This window comes from Heptranchias perlo, chromosome 2 (assembly GCF_035084215.1).
Source record: "Heptranchias perlo isolate sHepPer1 chromosome 2, sHepPer1.hap1, whole genome shotgun sequence".
Taxonomy (NCBI): Eukaryota; Metazoa; Chordata; class Chondrichthyes; order Hexanchiformes; family Hexanchidae; genus Heptranchias; species Heptranchias perlo.
This window is the reverse complement of record NC_090326.1, coordinates 61,595,742-61,616,670: the sequence shown is the minus strand read 5'-3', so window position 1 is coordinate 61,616,670 and position 20,929 is coordinate 61,595,742. Positions and strand designations below refer to the sequence as shown.

General features: G+C 38.9%; 1 long non-coding RNA gene across 1 annotated transcript; it reads right to left on the bottom strand.

The window, feature by feature from the left end:
• Positions 1-872: 872 nt before the first annotated feature.
• LOC137333616 (uncharacterized) lies at positions 873-7,406 on the bottom strand. The gene is made up of 3 exons (XR_010965941.1): positions 6,934-7,406; positions 6,441-6,588; positions 873-1,185 (listed from the first exon to the last, which is right to left on the bottom strand). It is a non-coding gene; the product is annotated as an uncharacterized lncRNA (long non-coding RNA).
• Between the last annotated feature and the right edge of the window lie 13,523 nt (positions 7,407-20,929).

Here is a 20,929-nt window from a genome sequence, read left to right as displayed (position 1 = left end):
AGAGGCCAGAATTGGAGGAGCGCAGAGATCTCAGAGGGTTGTAGGCCTGGAGGAAGTTACAGAGATAGGGAGGGGTGAAGAGGAATTTGAAAACAAGGATGAGAATTTTAAAATTTGTTTTAAAATTAAAACAAAAATAATTATAAAAATTGAAAAAAACTAAAAGGATATTAAAATCAATAATTATTATTTTTAAATGTTTAATTATTAAGAGCAACACTATTAACAACACTCCACTTTTTTTGTAAGCATTTCATACCTTGGTAAGATGAATCCCAATAAAAATAACAAGTCTCAGGAATTTGCAATGTAAAGAATTTACTGTAGCGATAAAACGTGGCTTGGTTGAAAGAGATGCAAGGTAAAGCTACTTTTATACTGGTGCTTGTTTAAGTTGGATTCAGGGGCAACAGTGCTATGAGCTGGTTCCTGGTGTTTACACAACTAAATCTGTCTCCCTCATCTCAGTGGTGGAATCACAGGTGCCAAAAAACTGGGTCTACAATTCTGCCAGTGGGACAAGGGAGCTGGAATTCGTAGCACAAATATGTTGCCAGCTCATGGATGCCAGTCTCCCAATGCTAAATGTAAATAAGCACCAGTATAAAAGCAGCAAAAGTTGTAACTCTAAAGTTCTCTTGCACCTCCAGAACCTATTGTCTGCTTTCTTTTTATTTTAATCAGAATAACTGGCTGTGAAGCAAAAGTGATTCTGCAGAAAAGTACATTTCTGTAGTTTGACAACATAATCTGAAAATGTATCTCAGGCCCAGGTATAGATCTACAATCTCTTTACCTAGTAACTTGATAGCTGTGGATATATAATGAATTTTAAAAAGAGAGATTTACATTTAATTTTGAAAAATCTGCTTTTATTGATATTTTCTGGAAGAAGGAACATTTTAACTGAGTATCTTTGAAATGTTACGTAGGTTGGTCATATACACGCACAGCTGAGTCAGGGACCAAAAGAGTTGTACTTTTCCCGTAGTCGATCACTTCATGGCACATTTATTTCTTGCCTTTATCCTTCCAGCTTCAGTCTGAATTTCCATCATATGCACTTGATGGACAAGGATCTCTACAACTTCACTCCAATTACATAATGCAAGAAGCAGGAATGTTGTTGGCTGCTATGTCGAAGGAATATGCTTGACTGAAAAGTTCAAAGATGGATGAAGGTAACTAAAGGTCAAGAACAAAATGAAGAATTCAGTCTCAGCTTTAAAATAACATGGTGAAGATAATGCATGGTTTTGGTAGAAATGGCTGAAGACTGGGAAGTTTAAACAAGTATGTTTTTTTACTCAAGCTTCCCTGCAATTTAAATTAATTTGAAGGTTACAAGAAGGCTGTGTCAGTTGGATCTGATTTCACAACCTATAGTTTGAGTTTGTTTCCAGAATTTTATTGCTGTGTGGGAATTGAAATATGTCACTAAAATGAATAGATGTCATTTAATTTCAGAATGTAGAGGTTCAGGTCAGAGGTACAAAGTACTGGTGAGAGCGGATAATTTTTCTAAAAGGTTTTATTAAAGACAACCTCCTTTAAAATGTTTGCACAAATATATTACCTACATACATATAATATTAGCAAATAAGTTACTTTGAAGCAAAGTAGAAACTTACTATTACACAGGATAATAACACTTATGTGATTCCAGAATAAATATTCTTAATAGCAATCTGCATTTGCTCTGGCATAGATCTAGCTATTTTTGAACAATGCAGCTATAGGACTGAATGTTCTCACTAACTAATGTTGAAATGCAGGGGAGCTAATGGAGCTCACCATTATCGTATCTCTTCAAGTGTAGCAAGTTTTTGACAGTCTTTATTCTATCTATATATCAAGTGGATTTTGGCTTTTAGTGAGCTACCTGTCCTTTATGTATTTTAAATCTCGGTCAGCTGCAGTAGAACAGTGCATTGCTACATGTTTAATTCAATATCGTGATGTAGATGGAACTCATCCAGTTGCTCTTATTCTTTGTTTGGGTCTTTTAGTGGCTAGCTGGCCATGTTAGACCTTATCTTAATGTTAGTAAAGTTGGGGAGAGAGGCTGGTGCCACTTAACCTCCATTTTGAACAGTAAATTTCTATCCAGCCCATCCAAAATTTTGTTAATATTTTGGTTCCTTTTCGGAATACAGAATTAATTGGGGATGTCTGAGGCACTTTTAAGTGTCAGAATTTCTCCATATTTATGTAGACTTATGGTTCTGATAAGCAGTGAAATATAACAATCATTATTCCCATTGATTGTCAGATGCTGTATTGGTAAATCTCTCCTCTGTGTTTTCAAATTAATTGAACATTAGAAAAAGACAACTGATCCTTTCTCTCTCTGGGGAAGCATGGAAACTATTAAAATAAACACTTTCATGTTTCACTATTGCTTCCAAATTAACTTCTCCATCAGAATAAACAGACTATGTACAACAATCATCACCTGAGATAAAGCTAATGGTGACTCCCCAGAAGATATTCCTCTGAGAAGTGGATTTCCAGATCCATGACTATAAGTTACATTGCCTCAGATGAGTATTGTTGAGATGGGTCCCTTCTGAACCTGATCATTGTAAACTGAAATTAAAAATCGAACTTCTGAGCCCATATTAGCATTGCCGTCACTTATATAAAAGAATGTCCTTGAACCTGTCTGGCACACCAGTTTCCCATCTGGCTCACTGGGTGTATCACAGAGCATCTGGACTACCAGGTAGCAATGAGATACCCTTTCATGATGCTATCATGTGAAATAAACTTCTAGTGAAGGTAGAAACTCTGAAAATTACAGTCCAAATTATTTATATATATTGTGAGCAAGTTCCTGACAATCATTACATAAGACCATCAGAAATGTCTAGGATACAAAGAGGCTATTCAGCTAATAAATGCTCAATCCTCGACTAAATAAAAGCATTCATCATCGCATCTAATTGTACTTTGAGTAACTCCAATGTTTTTGCCCCTATTTTCATGCTTGGTATATTATTCCAAACATATATCATCCTTTGAATAAATAAGTTTCTCCTGATACCTGTTTTAAATTTATTTTCCACTCATTTCCATTTTATGTTCGCTTGACCTATTTTCTCTGTGAAGTTTGAAGTAATAATTTGGGTTAACCTTATCTGTATCATTTAAATATTTTAGATGCTAGAATGAGGTTCTTCCTGAACTAACCACATGCTAAACTGTGAAGCTTAATCATCTCTAACCTTTCCTCACTCGAGCTCAATCTTAATACTCTTTTTTGTACCCATTCTAATTTAAGTACATCCTTTCTTGTAGCATATTGACAAAAAAAACTGCACTGAGATTTTCATGAGTATTCATACTGAATTGCTCAGGTAGTGTGAGTAGCATAAAATTGAGTGGCTCAGAGCCTGTAATGGAGCCTGCCCAATATTCCTCAGTTGATTTAAATGGAGGCAAGTTAGGTAGGTTCTTTAACACCTATATGCTCCAACTAGCCAAATTTTCTGCTCTGCCCAATGTACCAGGGCACAAACCTAGAAAACTCTCCCTAATACTCTGTCTACATTGAAAGGCCTTAGCATAACTTTTGTAAACTTAACTTCTGCCCTGCTTCTGCATTCTGTTAACTTTTAACATTTTTCCCCATGTTGGCTGAACTTTAAAAGGAAGGACATCGACCTGAAACGTTGGGGTCAATTTTCGGATGGCCGAGCGGGTGCGTTCGTGGCAGGAGGCCTCTGAAAATTGGGGATTCCCGGAGCGAGTCCGGAGCCTGGCTCCAACCCGCCCACTTCCGGGTTCCCCAATGACGCAAATCGGTGCGCGCGCAGCCCCCGCATGCGGGACTCCCACCGGCAACCAAAGCTGGTGGGATCCCACTTAAAATCATTATCTGGGTACTTGAGGTCGTTTACAGACCTCATTAGTTGGAGATTTTAGGAGGGTTCGGATTTTGGACTACCCAGAGCGTGTTTCCCATGCTGGGGGATACACTCCCTGTTTAAACAGACATATTGCAGCCAGCAGCCAGTGGCAGCTGCAAAGGTCCATTTAACAGGTGTGGGGTAAACCTTCATTCATTGCAGCAGGGCACTCTGTCACCTCAGACAAAGTTTTGCCTGCCACACCGCTGTCTCCACACTTCAAATTATTAAATCAGACCCTAAACTCTGCTGTCCAAACATGTTTACCTACTTTGTCGACGCCCTCACTCTCACAATGTCAGGATGGGGGGTGGGGCAGGTGTCCATTGCTGCATTCATCACTCCATTGGAGGATGAGCCAGGCATGCTGTCCACCTCCACCACGTGGAGCTACACAACACAGTGCTGCGCAACAGGCACCTGCACAAAGTAGTCGTGCAGCTATACATACACCCACTGTAGGGTGACCCAATGGGTGGCATCAAGGGCGTTCATGGAGAGCCTCATGAAAGGGCCTTATTGCACAAGCCAGTCAAGAATGGCCAAGACATGGCAGTAGTGGTGACAATATATGTAATGTGAGTTGATCAGAAATCAAATATAAGTAAAAACCATGACAAACCCTCAAACACCCTTGTGCATCCCCTTCATGCTCATGGCACGTTTGCCTTACGCTTCCTACTACACATATGTGATGCATGCCCCGTGGCTGCAGCACAGGTAGTGGCAGGTTGGGTGAGGCTGACCGAGAAAGAGATGCATCAGTGGGTGAGTATGCGACAGAGCCATGAGATTGTATGAGGATTGGGTTGAGTGGTAGTGGTGGGATGAGTACTGGTGAGGTGAGTAAGTGCAGGTAAGATGAGGATGAGCTTTGAGTGGGCGTGAGGAGTGATGTGATAGAGTAGTGTTGGCAGTGCAGAAGGAGATGTGGGGTGGGGGCGCTGATGTGGCAGATGGAGTGTAGGGGATTGAGTAAGTGTACTCACTTTGGCTGAACTACTTAGGTCATTGAAGCACTTCCTGCACTATATGCAGGTGTGTGATATGTTGGTGGTGCTGGTGACCTCCTCTGCCACCTCGAGCCAGGCCTTTGTGGTGGCAGAGGCAGGCCACTTCCTCCCGTCGGCCAGGGAGAAGATCTTTGTCCTCCCCCTCCTCCTCACCCCATCCAGTAAGACCTGGAGTGAGGCATCATTAAACCTGGGAGTAGCCTTCCCCCTAGGCTGCTCCATACTGTAATTTTGCCTATTTTCTGCAGCATCAGTCAGTGGAGGACTGCCCCTTTAAATAGGGCTCCTCCAGCTGACAGCCTATGATGCGGGTGCGCAGTCCGCCCACCGCGCAGCTTTCCAGCGCGAAACCCAGAAGCCAAGGTAAATGGCTTCAATTTACTTACGATCGCGTGGGGAACCCACCGATTTTACAGGGTGGGTTACCCACGCGCCCAATCGACCCCTCCTCTGGCAAGCTTTCATACTTACAATGTGAATGCCAATCTCTTCACTCCCATATTTGAGTCCCTTCAACTAAAGATCCAAATGAATCCTACTCTCATGTTAGACCCCATAGATCTGTGCAATGTTTTGCAAGGCTACAAGTGTGATACCTAAAAACTATTTTGACAAAAAGGTATAAATCAGGGTTCTGAATTCAGCTAATGAACTTCAATTTAACGTCTCCCTGGATTAGCAATGTATCAGCGACAATCACTCTTCTCTAAACACCTGACTTCTACTTATTAAATATCAGAATCTGACCTGGGCACCGATGCATTGTCTAAAAGTTGAAGAAAAGTACTGAAAGTGTCACCAAAATGAAGTGCAACCATTACAGGATTGCTCTTGTGTTGCTCCAAGTGAAAGTAAGTTTTTTATTTCATATTACTTTTTTCCCTGGTTTGTATTTTCTTAGATGCCCCTTTGTGCTCTGTACCTTATGAGACTGGTATACCTCAAAGAATGGATTTATACTGTGGCTACCAGTTTCAGTCACAAAGGAGCTCTGTGTATGTCTACTTGGACGCAATGTAGTGTTCCATTCCCCAGTTGGTTAACTTCATCTTAGGAGAGAGTGACACAAGTGTCCATTTTTCTCATGATATTAGAAAATCTCAAACATTGTCTTAAAAGTTCCCATGGTGATCCATTTTTAAAATATGGCTTTGCACCTGGAGGGAGTTCTACTGCAACCAATGTGAACTCAAGTCGCAATGAGATGACCACCTAGATGGGGCCTCACATGACATGGCTTCAGTGCAACCAGTGATTGCATCAAAACCTGACACCCAAGTTATGCTACAACTTTCATCAAAGATGCACCCAAAACCATTTTGCATCGATATGAAAATGGCAGTATTTCTGCACCCTCAGAGAATTATTAGGGGCAAGGAGTGATCTTATTGATTCCTAAAAAGTAGAGTCATCTTTCACTTTCAGGCAAGATAAAAATTGTATCAAACATAATGGGCCAGAAATTGCTGTGAGCAGCGAATGGATATTGCCCACCATTGGTAAGTAACTAACTCACCCACAAACTTTTCGCGGGCTTCTGGGCACCAACTTGCTTTAGTTGAGAGCTGCAAGAAGTGCAGCGATCGTTCCCGGGCTTCTCTGAGCTGTGGGAGGAGGAAAGGATCTCACTGTTCCCTCAAGCAATCAGCTTGAAGCAAGCAACACTGTGAAAACCAAGAAGTGAATCTTATTCACAAACCGCACAGGCTAAGAACCAGGAAGTGTCAGATAAGATTAGTAAATGTACTATAAAATCAGATCGAGAAAGCAAAATAAAGAGAGGGTAAGATTAAAGAACTGAGATAAAAACGACAGAAAGTAAAAGTAAAACAAATAAAAATTTTAAATTTTTAAATTATGATTTTTTTAAAATGTCCAAAGCCATTAAAATTATGAATAATGAGACTCCACATTTTTAAAAGTTAATTTTCAGTGCCAGAGAGGTTGTTTGGCAGTCATTAATACCATGTTGTTAAAAGTTGGTTTAGACTTGATATAACTCAGCGTACCTTTTTTTCTGGCGAGATTAGTTAGTTTCCAGCTGGGCAGGAGAGCAAGTTCACGCTGGTCCATTGATTCCTGCCTGCGATATCTCTTTAACACAAAGCTGACAGATCAGCAGGGAATCAGGAAGAGCAAGCTCAGGATTTCCATTTTTGACTGTGCGGGCGTGCCGGAACTTGCTCTTCCATTTGCCCTGCAATAATGGTGAGCCCTGTTAGCCTCGCCGTTATTTCTTGAGCAATTTCCAGGCCAATAAATCTGATGATAACATTAAACAATACTCAAAAGTACACAAGAGACAATAAGTTTAACATAAAAAGGGCATTATGCATAACAACACTCAATATGTGATCATTCACTCATGTGGATTAAAAGTATTTCAATAGATATTAAATTGCTGCTCCAATCTCAGCTCACTGAATTGAGGAATGCTTGATGGCAGAAGCCTCTCAGCTGCACCAGTAAGGTTCCATGTTCCTCTCCTGAGAAAACCATTATAGTTTAAGTATTATAGAATTTACATTTCTGTTGATTATGACAAACAATTCAAAATGCATGTTTAATATTTATGTCCTAATATAGCAGTATGATTAGGATATATTATATTAATCAAATCAACTTCACTTAGGGAAAAAAATTAATTCTTTTTAATATTCATATGTTGGTGTGCTGGTCTTGTAGTACATAATAAGGTTATGAGTACTAAATAAGGTGGCATTCTAACCACATGATTACTCACCTGATTTTACTGCTGGCTTTAGTCACTTTTATTATATTACCACTGTAATTACATTTTGTTAGCGAACACTGTAGAGGACAATAGTAGTGATGTCAGTTCCCAGATATGTTCTGTTACACATCAGAGTTTTCATGGTTTACCTTGTTGTTCAACTGTACCTCATTGGAAGATGTTCAGGGATTCCAGCTTCTAAGCATTTGTAATGGCATCTAGCTAAGTGGATTCCTACAGAAGGTTGAGATGGGGTGGAACCTGCGAGCTGCATGAGGGCACAGATATGTTAGTCTCTTTACTACTGACTACTCAAGGAAGTAGGAATCACTTAGGACAGGAGAAAAATATGATTAAAAAATAGTTTAAACAGTTAAATCTGAAATTTAAAAACATGACAGTTTTCCCTCAAATAGCTCATAAATACAATCTCAAATGCAAAAGCATATATGTTTCCCTATATGTTTCCCTCAAAAAGGCTTTGTTTGCTTACAAAATTCAACTATAACAAAAATAAATCAAATAAGAATGAGGAAAGAAACTGTCCACCTGCCTCTCTTTCTACACTCTCCATTTTACATAAGTGAACCATACTAATTGAAAGCAGACTTCCCTGTAACCAGAAAACTGTAAGTCCTATATTTATGAAACTTGGAAGATGTATAGGTGACACTGATGTACAAATAATATATTAGCTTATTTTACATCCATATCTTAAATGCATTCTTAAATATATTTTCAACTCCACTATTAAAGAAAACTTCAAGGCAAAGTTTCACAATGTTGAGATGCTTAATATATTTTCATTAAAACTTTAATTACTTTTGTATAAAATACATTAAAAACATGTATTTGTAATTATTTGAAATTCAGCACATTCATAATGGAGACTTTTTTTGGTTAACAACAAATTGGGCTGGCTGTATGTTTGTGAGCCATACCAAAAGTAGGTAATATTGAAAGAATTAGATACTAGTTTATCTCCCATGGGATTGTATATAGGAAGTCAAGAAGGCTGAGATATTGGAGCAGCGCTGGAAATTGGCACGAAAAGGGCATCGCAAAAGGTATGCGTGCCCGAAGACATCAACCTGACGTTCAGTGGAAATTGAGCCTTGATTGTGCAGGGAAAATGTGGTCCCCAGTGGCTTCTTTCCTATCCATTCCCCTAATCAATCATGCTTCTTTCCACCACCTTACTACCAAGACATCCCATGCCCCTTCACCTTCCCACTATCCCCTCATCTCCCCACCACCCTTCGCTCCCATCATTAACCCTACCTTTTTCTCTTTGAATACCTGCTCAACCATTGTATCATTTCCTTTCTCATTGCTTCATAGTCAATCATCTCACCTTTAAGCTTCCATTCACTCCCCCCATCCCATTCACTCGCCTCAAAGGCAGATGGCAAGGGGCCAATGGTCCCCTCAAACTCAAACTGTTTTCCTCCTCCTGCTGCCCTTCCTATAGTCTTTTGCTATCTGTTTCCCTCAAAAAGGCTTTGTTTGCTTTCAAAATTCAACTATAACAAAAATAAATCAAATAAGAATGAGAAAAGAAACTGTCTGCCTGCCTCTCTTTCTACACTCTGTGTGTGTGTGTGTGTGTGTGTATATCTTTCTCACGTAGATATTAGCAATTGTGCTAATTAATTGGCTTCAAAATTCAACTGATGTTTTTAATTGATCTATTAACATGAAGTCTGTCTGTCTCTCTCTCTCCCCCCCCCACCCCACCCCCCCCACATATGACCCCAATCTCTCCCTCTTTCTCAGCTTAAAACACTTTCTCATATTTGCAGAACACAAAACAAAGGCTACAGCAGATGTGTAATCAGAACACTGTTACATTTTCTCACTGAATAAACATAAACAGATAGACACAAATATACACGCATTGTGTTTAAAAAATATACTCAATGAATTTCACCTGAAGTATTTGAAATTTGTCCTCTGGCTTTTCTTCAAATAATTTTGAAAAACAACTGAGGAGGAATTGCTAGAGCCAAGGAAAAATAATCCTTGACTGAATGATATTGATGTATTCAGGGAAATTAGGCACACTGGACATTTCAGATTGTACAATCCAAATTCAGAGTAACAGCTCTAGGTAAAAAATATCAACTTCAAGCCCAGGCTTTTGGAAGAGGCTGAGGCTTCCAAGTAAAAACTTTGATGAAGGCATAAAAAGGCACTAACGGGAATTAATTTAATCATGCTACTGTGAAATATGTAATTTTTGAATATTTTTGTTTAAACCATTATCTTGGATATTAGAAATTAGCTACTATCAGATTTTCAGAAAATGTTTTGTGAAAATTGTGGTAACCCAGTGGCCAGATTGCACAATCAGAGTGACGAGCTTCCATAGGCAAAAAGCATTATAAATGTGGACATAGGAACTTATAATAGGAAAATTTACACAAATGTCTGACAAAAACATGACAACATGATGTCAAGTAGCATAGACATGAAGTACAGGCAAATGTAAGGCTTTTAATATATTATAGGTATAGAGATTGATGGTTTCTCTATCAGCAAACCAACCAAAACAAAATATGTTACGTCAGATATAATAATAATAAATTAGAAAATGTTACAGATGGAGACCAATACACTGAGGAGCCACTGTACATATGAACATATCACAATATAATTTGTACCTAGTGATACTGCATGTTGGAGATCAACAGCTCCAAAATCAGCTGAAATTAACATTCAACCATATGGTGTAATCATTATAACAATGACAACAACAACTTGCATTTATATAACACCTTTAATGCAAGAAAATGTCCAAAGACGCTCCACAGGAGCGTAATAAGACAAAAATTGACACCGAGACAAAGAAGGGGACATTACAAACTGAACAAGCATTTGAGAGGAGATCTTGTAGAGATGGGCAAGAAAGGGAATGGAATAGGTAAATCTGAAATATTACTTTAAACTAAATTGCAAGAATAGGACAAGTGGACACTGGTTCAAACTACTAAAAGGTAAACTCCAGACTGGTATCAGTAAGTTCTTCTTTTCTTAAAGGGGGTAATTTTAACTTTTATCACCAAGCAAAAAACGTGTGAAAGCAAATCAGCAGCCCCTTTTACACCTTTTCCAATGGAAAAGAAAATCATGTGAGGTGTAAAACGGGCTGCCATTTCGCTGTCACCCATTTTTCGCCCGATGATAAAAGTTAATATTCCCCAAAAAGTGGTCGTCCACTTAAAGTAATGGAGGCAATAACCCGGGAATCATTTAAGAAATGATTGGATGCTGAACTAGGAGGACCTAAGGGTCTTTCTGGATGCATTAATTAAAATGCGCTTAAAGGTTTCCACATCGATCATTATTCTGAAGGGATTTGGACCCAGAAGTGGAATAAACTTTGATTCCAAAACAATATACATTAGTCAATGCATAAGTGTACTTTGCGCTGGTCACTTTCAATATTTAGATAATTGGCAAAGCAATCAAAAAATTAATAAATTGCTAGGATGTATAGTCAGAACAGTGGAATACAAATCTTGAAAAGTTATATTCAGACTTAATAATGTGCTGGTCAGAACACACTTACATTGCTAGGACTTAGTCCCCAATTGGACATTCCCGGTGAGAAGCAGCACTCACAGGAAACACAGGTCTGAATGTTATGGAATAGAAAATCAGGTAGTGTGGGCTTGCAATTTCTGAATTAGTGCTTCCTGTTAGTAATGTCCCTTACCAGGGGTGCCCAATTGGGATAATCAACCCTATTGTGTTCCGTTCTGGAATGCCACACCGCAAAAAAGGGTATACATGCAACGGAGAGTGTACAGAGAAGAGCAACCAGGCTAATGTCAAATGTAAATGGGATGAGTTAAGAGGCAAGATAAAAGAAGCTCATGCTTTGCATTCTAGTGAGAAGGCAAGTAAAGAAGATTTACACAATATTAAACATTATTGAAAAGGTAAACCCAGAATTATATGTGAAAGGAAAGTAAGGCAGAGGAACATAATTTCAATGGATGAAAGTAAATTTCAAATTCTTACTTGGGAGAAATTCCTCACTCATACAAAGATAAATGTAAGAAATAATCTGCCTGGCTGAGTAGTACAGGGAAAAAGATTAGGAATGTTCAAAATGCAGTAGGTCGCTAAGATCAGAAAGTTAGGGTAATGGGGGAATGAGCTTCAATGGGCAGAATAAGCATTTTGTGCCCTTGTCTTTTTCTTATATTCTTATTTGTTAGCAGTTTGTTAAAGAGTTTAGAGAGTCTATTTTCAAAATAAAAACAGAAAATTCCAGAAAAGTATATCAAGTTAGTCAGCATCCGAAAGAAAATGATAGGTTAACATTTCAGTTAGGACATTTGTTACATTACAACAGTGACTACACTTCAAAAGTACTTCATTGGCTGTAAAGGATTTTGGGACATCCTGAGGTCATGAAAGGCATTATACAAATTTAAGTCTTTCTTTTTATCTTTAGGATGCCTTAGCAGAACATTTTAAAAAGCAACTCTCAATGAAAAGATCAAGAAAAAGCAAGATGGAGGAGTCAAGAAAAGCAGGAAAGCTGGAAGCAGGAGAAGGGTTTCTGATGAAAGGTTACACCTGAAATATTAAACTTTTTCACATGTTGACTGACCTACTGTGCATTCCGGCATTTTCTGATTTTATTTCAGGTTTACGCGTATGTGCTTTTTTATTTCTATTTTACCTCAACCCCATTCCATTTTTATTTGTTACCTGAAATTCCACAATTGTATTTATGTTTATCCAGGGGGCATATTTACTTTGCTGTAATATGAAAAGTTAATTACAGCAATAAGAAGACATAGGACACCTTAAAAATATTTACACGTACTCGACAAATAGATTTTAAATGGACTGTTGGACTCATTTTTTTGACGCAACAAAGATTATTTTTTTTAATACAAAAACTACAAAACCTGTTGCTCAACTTTTAAACGTACAGATTGCAAAATACTATTCATAAAATGACAGATTTATAAGAATTATGTTTCTGTTATATTACAAGTTTGGTGCAGGATTTACATTGGCACTAAATTTGTGCTGTAATATCACGGCATACTGATGCATTCGGAATTGGTGCCTCCTTAAGTTAAACCCTCAAAAAGTAAGAGGCTGACTGTGCACCATGTTATGTTGGCTGCAGGATAATATTTGAAACCAACAGAATATGAACAAATTTTGCTAAATTTTCTTATCAGTGCAAGTCCAATCCTCTTGCGTTGGTAAGTAGATTTTTAGTAGCAACAGCTGGATGCAGTGGATTGCACACATGAGGTGCTCTGGTTATTTTCAAAAGTTGGTGCACCTGTACACATTGAATGGCCTGGGCATGCAGAATGATATTCTGAGTGTTGGAGAAAACTGGAGCGCAAAGAAACATATTCCACAGGCGTGAGCACAGGCATCTCACTCAGAAAGCACCAGAGCTAATATTGCTGTTTTTGACATTAAAATGTCATTAAAATTGAAACCAATTCACTTCTGCCAGCCAATTAGATTTTTTTAGGAATATTGACATGATTCAATATCTTTATTTGGGAGATCCAATTTTATTTTGTTTTTGTGAACATAGACATGAATGTAGATTGTGGGTAAGAGAAGGTCATGCATTAGTACTTAATAATTTATTTAAAGTAATGTGCTTTGACTCATTGTCACTCAGGAAACAGCTGAAGTATGACATTGTCTCACCAGCAGCATCAAAAATTTGTATTTCTATTTCTAACCACACCAAACCAGTATGGCTGGCAAAATCTAGCAGTTTTACTTTATACAAGCCTGGCTGCTTAGAAAATTGAACAACATTGATGAAAACAACTTCATTGTTAAAAGCACCGTAACTCCATTTGCTGAGTTCATCCATCCTAGGATTTGGTGCCGCAAATGAATTGTGTGAAGTCCTAAAATGTAACCCTATCCAATCTGCCCGCCCCTTTTTTTATTCACTAAATAATCTCCAAAAAAAGTTTGCAAAGACCACCGCAGCGTGTCAAGGGTCGCCTGGGCTTTCCTTTTTTTTCGATATTTTTTTTCTTTTATAGCTTTCACATAAGATTACAGTTACATTGTGTTTTGGAGTAAGATGCACCTAAATACAGCTGAAAGTTGTGTCAAGCATCGGTGGGTGTGTCTGCTGAACTCTGTGACTTGCTGTTCCCAGCTGGGCTAAACCATTGTGCAGATATTCACCCAATGCACTCGTGAAACTGGATAAATGGATTAGGGGGATCAGAGACACCGACGGCATCTTCAAAAGGAAAGCAGCAGCTTACAAAAGGGATGACATTTGTGTACCAGGGCAGAGGGTGTGTGAATGCTCTGCCTCTGCCAAAGGGACAAGTGATAAACTTTTAACAGTAGCCACCTCAATCTGTTCTATTTCTCCATCCAGATGAAAGATTTCTTATTGGAGAATTATTTGCAACCTGTGTGGAGTCATCATCTGTAAAAAGTGATAAATTAAATGGGCCTATAAAGTTCATGTAATTGTATTTTGTTGTATATGGGTCAGCAGTGTGCTTTGAAATACAAAATACTGTCTATTTTTAAATAACTTTTGTAACCATGCAAAATTAAACATGATCCTAGTCCAAAACAACACAACACTCAATTGCACAATGTAAAAGGAAGGGCTTTAAAACTGAAAATAAGCACATTTGTAGAAAGTACACCATGTATCCAGGCTGCTATATTCAGTGTTTTATTACATATAATCATACATATATGGAACTGAATTATCTGTATATAATTATTGTTTTGTTTCTATTTAGGCTGCAGAAATATGGGTTGTGTCAACCATCCAACGTGCCATTTCAGGTTAGTACAAATAGAATGCATTCTATACTGAAAACCCACAAGCTAAAAGCACCTTATAAATGGACAAAACAATATCAGTTTAAAATGCAATGCATTCTAAAGGAAGTAATGTACAACTTTAAGTCTATGTTAACTTTTAGCATTCGTGATTTTGTCTTATTTTTGTTGCACTTAACATCAATTTACGCACTTTTAGCCAATTTTTAGACACACTCTTTAACTGTTCTAATTATTTTACCAGAACACAGCTCTTAACTTCAGACCAATCCATTGGTGCTGCTGACCAGTGACCTACGTAGGTAGACTTTAATATATTTCCACAAAATTTCCATGATTACGTCGACAACAAAAATATGGCATTTTGGTTTATAATATTTCATAGAGTTTACATATTTATGTATAACATGTGAATTAACCATTAGCTTTTTATTCGTTTTATTTATAGTCGCACTATTCCCTTCTCCAACAAGCGCAGATTTGCCTTCTTTCATTTGCATTTTTTCGTAAATCTCATATCTCATCCGTTTCGTGTCGGCTTGTCTAGGGCCACATTATACGTGTCTTCTTGCTTATGGATCTAAGCTTATGAACGATTATTATTATAATAATAAGAGTTCCTGACATTTGTAACTCAATAACTAGAATCAAACGAGGCGCCTCTTATCCTAAATACATTGGCTATTTTATAACCTTCATTTCTGTAGATCGACTAAACTTCAGGCTCTGTGAATATTCTCTCAAAGACCAAGCTGTTTGGCGCCATTGCGGGACCATGAAAGCAGTGAATGCCCATGTCTCATGGAGCACATATCCCAAGCGGTGCGGTGACAGACCCTGTTTACCTTCCTCTCCTTCATCCTTTCAACTGGGAGATTTTTTTTCAAACTTTCTGGCAAAGCCCTTTTATCAATACCAAAACACACATCTTTTAACCACACGACTTTCTTCTGTGTGGCCCAGTCCTTTCTTACTTCCTTACAAATATCAATTATTATGCAAACATGCAAGGCCTTTTCTTTTACTTGACAGTATAAATTATTATTCACAAGTTTTCCAACACTGGGCCAAAGCTGCTCCTTTAAAGAAAAAAACGCAAAGCTCTTAGTGGCACCATTTGGTTTCAGAAGGTAATATCATTTATGCATAAAACAGTTACTGTAGTTCTAATTATTGTTAAGATTAATAATTTAAAACATTAGACAGTCAGTCTCCCTGAGGCAGCCTGCAGTTATTGTGCGTGTATATTATCTTTGGTTCCACTATTTTGGATAATGCTATTGATATTCATTCATTAGCCATTTATTATGATTATTAATAATGATGTGTTTATATGTGTTTATTGTAGCGTCGTGGAATGACTAATATAGTGTTCCATTAACGGTTGTTATCTAGTGTTTGCCATTCCCCATATCCTGGCGGGAAGCAATAAAATATCGCTGCAAGGAATAGAATAATGAGGGATTCAACCGTGATTATTGCTCATTAGACACTTCACTGTACATTTATTACTAAATGAATAATTATATCCATATAAAACCATAGTGTTATAGCTCACGGCAAAAATAAGTCACTAATCTCAAGCTGGTTTGTAACAATGCAAATAAATGTGACACCAGGAGGTTATTTTATACGACACTGTCTAGCAAGACGGGTGTTTTGTGTGTAAAAGGGGAAAAAAGAAGCAAATTTGATTTGTTGAAGTGAATGTGTTTCAGTGAGAGAGTCTTAATGGCTCTGGCTGTAATATTGAACTAATCGGCCCCGTTTTATTAATAATCATTCATCAGTTGTTTAAGTAAGAGTCTGTTTGACATTTCAGTGTTGGGCATGACTGCGGGGACTTCTCTCGAGTCATTTACAAGGACGATTGGAACTTTATAGCGTATGATTCAATGTCTTATAGTACACAGGAGCCGTGGTGCATGTTACATTAATCAGTGTCAGGGTAGTAAAACACAGAAATGAATATGAATTCACCACTTTCTGCAGGAGATAAATGTGCTTGTGAATAATTGATTAATGCTTAAAAAAGGACAAAACAAAAAGTGAAACACACCCCAAAAAAGCATGGATGAAACTTGCAGGAGCTCACAACGGATCAGCCGCGCTTTTGCGGGGGTGGGAGGAGGCGGGGTGGGGGGGCTGCTGAGCTTGGCTCCCTTCATACAATCTGCTGATATCCTATATAGTATTTATCCAGAAAATAAACTTCAGGAATAACTCCGCTCAATGTGCAGGGGGCGGGTGGTGGCTGGAAGAAACTAATTAGCAAATAGGTTGATATAGATGCACTCATCTTTAACAAGTTAGCTTTTTTATACTTTGCATTCGGCTATTTGGTAGATTTGAGAAGGATACATTGTCGCATTAATCTTATTTTAGTCACCAAAAGTCTTTGCCTTTAGAAGGGAGATTTAATGTCGTTTTCTTTTCTGTTACCGAGCACATATATAGGTAACAATTTCCGTGAAGTATTCTGCCATGTGTCGGTCTGTTTACTTGGTGGACTAGTCGCATTCCTCCACACTAGTCGCATTAACATTTTAGCGCATTGCGTTCGCGGTGTTTCCACAACCATAAAAAAAGTAGCAAACAATAAATGACAGCGGAGCGAACTGTGTATTAATGTAATATCACCATCACATGGCTGAGGCCTTACCTCGAAAACGTCTCCCAGCAGCTACTCAGGACGTGTCTGCAAGATATAAAAATTGTGAGAAAAGAAATGACTTGTTTCCGAAACTCGACCGACTTGTTCCCCACATCGCACTTATGATGAGAACGGCAGCGCCCGGAGCAGCTTTGTAATGTCGACAAGTGCTGTTAGCATTAAAATTGTGGGATTAAACACGGTTCTTGGGGGAGGGAAGGGGAGGGGAGCTGGAGATCTTTTTCCAATCTCAGCCCCGAATTATTGAGTCCCGATGTGGCCCATTCGCTAACACACAGGAGGAGGCTGTGGGCTTCGTCACCTCTCCGATTCTCTCTCTCCCCAAACTCGCTCAAAATTCCATCGGATCACTTGGACGTCCTTTAACTTACGGATTTATTTCTCAAAAACAGCGGTGAAAAATGTAAAATTACATTTTAATAAACAAAGACTGCCTTAATTTGATGCTTGACCGAAAAGTTTGAATCTTGTTTGGACTAACATTAGCTATTCCAAAGCTAACAATCAATTCTCCACACAATTCTGTACTGTGGTTACCTCAAAATTGTCGTCTTGTAACATGAAAGGCGCATCGTTAGCTTCGTAAACTTTAATTGCAGTTTTATTGAATTGTTTTTTAATTTTAAGTACCGTTATAACATTACCAAATCGTATTTAAAATTACCGTTAGACGAGTGGCAGAGAACCCCCATGTGCACAGAATCTGCAGTAGTATTAGATTTCACCCGCGAAATATTTAAATACAACGTTTTTCTTTAAAAAAAAATCTACAGTGGATTGTTCCTTTAAGGAGCAGCTCACTATTCGCCAGATTTTAGTATGATCTTCCGGCAGTCTGCAGCTGTAACTTTTTATAGAATTATTCATTGCACGGATTAGCCTTTACAGAAAAAAAATGTGCTCGACAGTTGATGAGGAACTGCCGCTTTAATATGTTCAGCCGTAGTATCTCCAAAATGAAGGAAACAGAAAAAGAAACGGTTTTCTATCTATCTGTCTATCTTTTTTGCATCCCACACTCAGATGGATGGTGGGAAGACTGAGGCGTGTAACGACCAGCTCCGACTCTCAGTCTGCGCCGGGCTCTCTGAATGGCTACAACAGGGAGTGCTGGAAAATGATGAGAAGGGAGAGGGAAACGCACATGGGTGGGTGGGTGGGGAACGGATCTATTTTGCAGGACGCAATTATTTGAAAACGGTGGTGATTAGTCTTTTTTATTAATTTCGATGTGTTGCAGGACTTCAAAGTTTTCGATCAAACAGTTTTGCTGTGAAGTCGGAACATTGGGCGGGTGGTGAACAAATCCACAAAGTTGAGGGGTGGGTGAGGTGGGAGACAGACTTCAAATGGAACTTCTGTTCGGTTCATTTAAAGCGAATCAAATTCCAAACCTCAATTTAAAAGTGCAAGCTGTATCTTCTGACTCCAGTCCAAGTGAGATCGATACAAACCTTCCAGAACCTGCTTCTTCTAAAAGGCCCCGGGACTGAGAAAGTGCTTTATCTTTTCGGAGACTCCCCTTTCGCACTCGGCAAAAACGTTTCTGCTGCTGGTATTATTTTAATTAATGTCTAGAAAAGAAAACACTGGCAGCAACAAAAAATCCACAGGATCCATTCTACACCTTTCTAAGATGAACACTTCCCTTTTGATGATACCGTAGTTTCTCGCGCTTCCTTCTTTGTTATCCTGTTCATTATTGTCTATCTGAAACATCTCTTCCGGGAATAATTCTTTATTAATTTAAGACGAATTGGCTTAGATTTAGACACGTTCAAATCTCTAGAACAAAACTGCAATCAAACCATGAGCAAAGGGGGGAAAAGTTATTCTGATCAAATAAATCTGAAAGTGCAGTATACAAAACTCCAACAGGCTAAGTGTAAGAAATCCCCATTCAAAGGGCATGACTGGATTAAAAGATTCTCAGTGCGGTGGGACAGGTTTGGAGCAGAGCAGTGATGTGGCGCTGTGTGCTCAAAAAGGCTGTAATGTTATTATGGGTGGCAGCCTGTGGCTGAGTTTTCTACGTCCCTCTAGGAGAATGTGAAAACACGCCGTGAAACACTCTGTGCCTGAGTTCTCGGCGATGTGTGTAAAATGTGTGATTGCCTCTGGCTGTGTGTGTCTGAGTTCTCAGTCACAGTGTGTAAAATGTGTGATTGCCTCTGGCTGTGTGTATCTGAGTTCTCAGTCAGTGTGTAAAATGTACGATTGCCTCTGGCTGTGTGTGTCGGAGTTCTCAGTCAGTGTGTAAAATGTACGATTGCCTCTGGCTGTGTGTGTCGGAGTTCTCAGTCAGTGTGTAAAATGTACGATTGCCTCTGGCTGTGTGTGTCGGAGTTCTCAGTCAGTGTGTAAAATGTACGATTGCCTCTGGCTGTGTGTGTCGGAGTTCTGTCACAGTGTGTAAAATGTACGATTGCCTCTGGCTGTGTGTGTCGGAGTTCTCAGTCACAGTGTGTAAAATGTACGACTGCCTTCGGCTGTGAGCGTGTGACTGCACGCTTTCCTCGAGTCTGCAAATCGGTGTGAGACAAAAAGACTGCAGCTCCGAAACTTTTCCGGTGAAATCATGTGCAAAGTAACTAAATCATTAAAACTGCGGAGTGCGAGACTGGGAGTTCCTTCCACATCTCACATCGTTCACCTGACGAAGGAGGAAGCCTCCGAAAGCTTGTGAATTTAAAATAAAATTGCTGGACTATAACTTGGTGTTGTAAAATTGTTTACAATTAAGCACTACAAAGACTGAACCCCATCCATGTCTTGTAAATACGCTGAGCGTATGGCCTCTCCCATATAATAAATAGTATGAACATTGACACGTTACATGGGTAAAACGAAAAATACTATAAATGCTGGAAATCCGAAATCAAAACAGAAAATGCTGGAAACACTCAGCAGGTCAGGCATCTTCTGTGGAGAGAGAAACATAGGGTTAATCATAGGGTTATAGTGTTCTGACGAAAGGCCATCGACCTGAAACATTAACCATATGTTTCTCTCTCCACAGAGGCTGCCTGACCTGCTGAGTGTATCCAACATTTTCTATTTTTATTTCATGCGCGTAACTGCGAGACTCTCTGTACCTAGATGAGTAAATACTGTAAAGATTTTGAATGCCTGTGAGCCTCCTTAACACTTTGAATAGACACTGTGAGCCTCCATCACATCTTGTGTTTAAATACACCGAGTGTATAACTGCGAGTCTCCTCCGTGACTTGTGCAAGAGGAAGTGAAGAAGTATGTGTATCTACTAGCTGCCTTCCCCCCATACGTCTGGTGGCGTCCATAGAGGGAGCTGTAGTCCCACAGTTTCCACACGCTTCCTCTCTCAGCTGCTTCAACACAACACTCTGCACATGCATCCAGCACGCCACGTCAAAATTAGCAACGTCTCCTCCGAAAGAGATGGGTTTCCTTTCAGTGTGAAGTGAAACTCCATCTAACTACGCCAACCTGTGACAACGTGGAGTTGAGGAAATCGTAGACTGTTCAGGCTACACAAGGCTAGCGTGTTTGTTTTAAATAAAATACGAGATTCACCCAGGCAACATTTTCACCCTCGCAATAAAATATCACTGATAATATCGCTGTTAAAGAAATGAAAAGAAAGTTAGGGTATGATAACTGGATGCCATATGTATTTTTTTAAGTTACCATTTTAAACGTACTCCGGAAACGTCTTTAACGTCTCACTTCTTTAATAACTGACATATGTAACATATTTTACGTTGATTCCATTTTTTGAAGATCCTAACAATAT